The sequence below is a fragment of the Suncus etruscus genome, chromosome 10 (assembly GCF_024139225.1).
Source record: "Suncus etruscus isolate mSunEtr1 chromosome 10, mSunEtr1.pri.cur, whole genome shotgun sequence".
In the NCBI taxonomy this organism is placed as follows: domain Eukaryota; kingdom Metazoa; phylum Chordata; class Mammalia; order Eulipotyphla; family Soricidae; genus Suncus; species Suncus etruscus.
The window spans coordinates 69300535-69306005 of NC_064857.1; positions in this window are offsets into that span (position 1 = coordinate 69300535).

Genomic DNA, 5471 nt, shown 5'->3' on the forward strand with positions numbered 1-5471 from the left:
TTCTAGAAGAGTCGTTCCGGTTGCGATTGTCTCAGCTGGATCTCTGGAATTAGAGACCTTGTTTATTGTTCAGATCCGTAGGCCAGAGCCTAAGCTAGAGCTTTTTTAGTGGATCCAGGATGGGTTCTGTCCAATCATGGTTGTATCCACCAGTCATCTGTAGATAGCGATATTGGCTTTTGCACAGATCGAAGTGTGACTAGTCTTCTGATTTTATCTTGTCGTTGGCTGGTAAGGTAGGACAACCTGCTCTTAGATCCAGTTGTTCCCATTTCTTCGTTGTCAGGATATCATTTTCGAACTGGCACATGTTGGTGTTGGAGCAATATTAAGGCTGCCCCAGAGGAGGTTTGGTTCCTGGGGTTGTTGTGGATAACAACAGTGTTGTTTCTATGTGTGGGATTCAGGGATCAAGGATGGACGGTCCGTGTCTAATTCTCTAGGTTCTATGTTGGGTCCACATGACATGTGTTCAAGGTGGGAGATGCCCCTGTGTTGTAAAAAAGTAAGAGTTCTTATCCCTAGTAGATAAGAGCTTGATATTATACCTGAGATTTACCCTTTTTTAGTATGCCTTTACAGGAGGAAGTCATGCTACATTATATTGCTGGTGCAGAGAGGAAAATCAAAACAGGACAAAAATAATAATATGTAAGCTCGCATAAATATAATGAAAAAAAAGGAAAAAAGGAACAAAGTGGTGGAGGAGGATACCTTACTTTTGGGGGAAAACATGTTAAGAGGTAGTGGTATATAGGTGTTATACTTATAATGTAAGTATAGGCTTCCCCTTTGTCTTTTGAGATTTTCTTGTGGGGTTTGGGCTCCAGGAGGCCTTTTTATCATATACCCCGGGCTTCTTGAGATTTAGAGAAGATTTGCTGCAGAGAGGTCTTGGGGGGAGCTCTTGCAGTAGGAATTCTTTTGGCCCTAAGTCCGTTATCAGGCCACGGACAATGCTAGGGAGAGGTGATGAGGAGGGTTACATAGTATGAGTCAGTAGGGGTGTTGGTTGAATTTTCTTGCCGGGAACAAGGTATGGGTTTGAGCAGGTGTTTCTTCACTTGGGTGCTGGGTACTGGTTCGTTGGGGTAGGAGGTCGGTCTTGATGCCTAATGGATTAAGATCTGTGGGTGAAGAATTTTAATGAGGTGGGAATTCGAGGGTGGGATTGAGGGGTGAAGGGATAGTCGGATTTCTAAAGTGGGGGGAAGGGATAGTATATGGTAGGGGCTATATAGGCTATAGATATGAGTTGTTTGTAATTTAGATTTGGGTCTCAAGGAGGATTCCTATCTCTTTGTGATCTTGCCCACCCATAAATTTATAGAGGTTAGCTTAGGTATATGTTAATGAGAAGAGGTGGGGAGTGCAGGAGATAAACTGGGTTCTGAAAGATAGGTAAATTTAGTACTTGTAAGGTAGAGAAACTAATAGATCGAATATTGGATACATGTAGGGTTCGTATCTCGAGTACTAAACATTGTGTTAGTGAAGTCTATCTATATAGGAGTTTACTCTTAGCAGTAGAGTTCGCAGCTCCTTATATATCAGGTTTCCTTTCCTATAGAGGAAGCAACCATGTGGTTTTTATTTGACATGGACTGAGTTGATGATAATGAGGAGGAAAAGGTAGAATGAAGAAGAGGGAGAAAAGAAGAGAGAAAAGAAGGAAAAAGTAGTGAGAAGAGAGGAGGAAGCAGCAGAGGAATGTTAGTTTGTTTGAATGTGTTCGATGAGTAGGCACTGTAATATAAGTCTATTGGTCACAGTTGTTGCTTTGGTGGTCTGGCTGGTCCCATGCCTCCGGTCCTAAATGCGGGTGTAATCTAGAGATAAAGGGTATATTAGAGTTTTATCAAGGCTATTTTCCTAATGCGAGCTGGGTATGGTATTTCGTGTGACTGGGCACATAGGGTTGTCTACCCTTCATATCCACAGATACGAACAGATATGAACTGATATGAGAGGTTATTTTAAATATTAGTAGGGTTGAGGCATTTTGAAATGATTTCGTTGGGTTCAGTAATTTCCCATTGTGGTCTTTACCTGTGATTCTGTATAAGATCCCAAAGAAATTATTATGGGTCTTTGTGGAAAAGGGCTGATTGCATACCTGTTCTCTCTATGCTGCTGCTTCTGCTGTTGCTGGTTTCTTTATGGTATATTGTGTAGTCAGGCTTTGTGTTGTTTCTCCTCCATTTGTTTTGGGCACTAATTCCCAGTATATATTGATTATTACCATATTTTGTGTTTCTACCCTGTTAAATCCTGTTATTTGATCATGGAGTATTGGCTGTATATATGGTGTAAATTATGGGTATTTCAGAATAATGCTATCATTCTGTGTTTATTTTTTGTCTTCTGGCTTGCTTCATTTAACATAATATTTTCTAGGTCCATCCACGTTGCTGCAAAGTATGTGATTGTATCATTTTTAACTGCCATGTAATATTCCATTGTGTATAGATACCACATTTTAATGATCCACTCATCTGTTGTTGGACATTGAGGTTGGTTCCAGAAGACTTGGCTATTATACTGAGTGCTGCATTAAATAGTGGTGTGCACACATACTTTGGGATAAATGTCCTTCTGACTTGGGGGTAGATACCTACGAGAGCAATTTCTGGGTCAAATGGCAGCTCAATTCTGAGCTTCTCCTGAGTGTTTCCCATAAGTGTTGGACTAGGGGGCATTCCCACCAGCAGTGGATGAGAGTTCCCTTCATTCCACATCCCCGCCAACATAGGGTGTTCCCGTTATTTTAGAGACGTTCATTTTTTTATTCATGAACTTCACAAAGACAATTTGTATCAATTAAAAAATACCGGACCGAAGAGATAGCACAGTGGTAGGGTATTTGTCTTGCATCCAGCTGACCTGGGAGGGAACTGGTTCAATTCCTGGCAACCCATATGCTCCCCCAGCCTGCCAGGGAGATTTCTGATTGCAGAGCCAAATGTAACCCCTGAGCACTACTGGGTCTTGTCTATTACCTATCAATCAATAAAGCAATCAATGAACAAAGTTTAAAAAATAAGCCATGCTGAGAACTATCTCAAAAATTTTTGAAACAGCATTAGTAGCATAAATGTTTAGAATAAGTAGAGAAATAACAGATACAGTGAAAAATATTTGAATTATTGGAATTCTCATTAGAAACTATGGAAGTCAGAAATCAAAATGATATTAAGAATACAAAATGGTGTTTGTTATTAAAGTTCTAGCTTTCATGACTACTTCAGAAAAATATCTGTTAGCAATGAAATTAAATACAGATATTTTCAGATTAAGAAAATGAAAGAAATATTTTTCCAGTTAACCTGGTCTATAAGAAACTAATAAAAGTTTTTCAAGCTAGAGGGAAATAATAATAGAGGGAAATATGTATAAACAGAAACAAAGGGAGAGCAGTGGAAATGATAACACCCATGAAGATATTTTTCTTTATAAATACTTTAATAGGAAAAAAATAGAAAGACTTATGTAGTTTCACTGTATGTAGAAATAATATGTGTTAAAGTTATAACATAAAGTTCATTGGAGGGTATTGAATGAGTTTTGCACTTCTAAGAATTCATATTTTATATGAAGTAAAATAAAATAACTTGACAATATATGGGGACTATTGGTTTGTGTACTTAATACTTTGAACAATTACTAAAATTAATCCAAATTGGATGCAGTCAAACAGTAAATACATTAAAGAGGAAAAGAAATACAAAAGAATCCAAAGGATCCATTAGAAGCCAGGAATTTAAAAAAAAAAAAAGAGACAAATAGAAAGCAAATCCAATTAAAAACTCAAATTAAAGTGCAGATTGAATTAAAAAACATAAAGTAATCCTCTCAATATATACTCCATAAAGGCCTACCTGAAAAACTTAAAACCAAGTAGATTAAAAAAAATGACACTAAAATAGCATTACGTAAGGCTGGTAGTTGTTTTAATACATTACAAGCTAGACTCAAAAATAAAGCATGATCTTGATGTAAAGAGGTACCTTTAGATCTTAAAGGGATTTTTTCTAGGCCAGAATTAAAACCTTGTAGTTTCCCACCAGCTCTTAGAGTGGGTGGAGCTAATTAGTTTGCCCACTTGTTAGATAACTAGAGCTGGTAACAGCATATTATTAACCAAGGTAAAATCTTAGGGAACATTAAAATATGCTTTGAAGAAAATAGCAAAAAAAAAAAAAAAGCCAAACAATTGAAATTGATGAAGTACCCCTAAAGCTTTGCTAGGAGGTTCTTTTATTTGAAATAAAAATATATTTAACATCAATTTATTTAGTTTCCACCTTTAAGAACTTAAGACCAGCAAAGAATGCTGAAATTATGTGTTAATAACAAAATAACAAAGAAAAGAAATTTAAATAGACTAGAGATAATTAATATAGAGAAAATAATTTGAGCCAGAAGCAATTCTTTGAAAATAACCACTTTTTAAATTTAAATTAATAAGCCCTTTAGCCATACTGAACAAGGGAATACAAATCATTCAGTCAGCAATAAAAAAGGAATTTTTCACCAGAGCCCATACAGACATTAAAAATGTAATAAGAGGCTGTGATGGACAACTTTATGCCAAGCATTTTTTAATATACAAAATGAAAAGCTAGGAAATATGGTAGAGAAAATGTCTTGCATGTGTGAGACCCTGGACTCATTCCCAGATACTGAAATAAATTTTTTTTAAATAGACACACTTTATTGAAAAATTTGACCTTATAAAACAGATAACAGAATAAAAAGGGAATCTAAGCTCACATATTTTTAAAGATAAGCAATTCCTTAAATACATAAAATTATTTTTAAATGACATTATTTTATTTAATAAGTAATTATTTCAATATGCAAATTCAAGAACTATATAATGACATTAATTGCACATTCAAGGACAAGTAGAAAAACTGTTGGGAAAAACTGATTATGAATCAGAGGCAGAAGAAGTTGTTCCACAAGACAAAATCTCTAATACCAAAAGATGATAAAAATGAGGTGAAAAATATGTTCACCATTTAGCACCAGAAAAAGGTAAAGCAAGGCATTGACTTACTCCAAAGAGTGTTCTTAACACCCAGACGACTCATCAACAGCCTGCTTGCAGGGCAGATCGCTCCTCATTTAATGGTATGCTGAAACTAGAGGATGCTCCACATCAGCCTCACATAGATGAAAGAAATGCACAAAATCCAGAATCTTTAAATATAAGAACCTGGTACCAACAATAACTGAATTGTGAAAAGTTTCACCAGGACCACGGAGAATAACTCGGATTGGACATACTGGTATGCCTGGAACCCAGAGTTGGCCTTATATGCCAATAAACTTCTGGGGTGAGGCCTTTTTGTAATCAGGCCAAGGATTTTTTTCCCTTTTCCCTATATTTTTCTGGACCTATGCAAACAATGGCGATTGCCACTATCACACCTTTACTATTTTTTTTACTCTTATCCTTTAAGGAA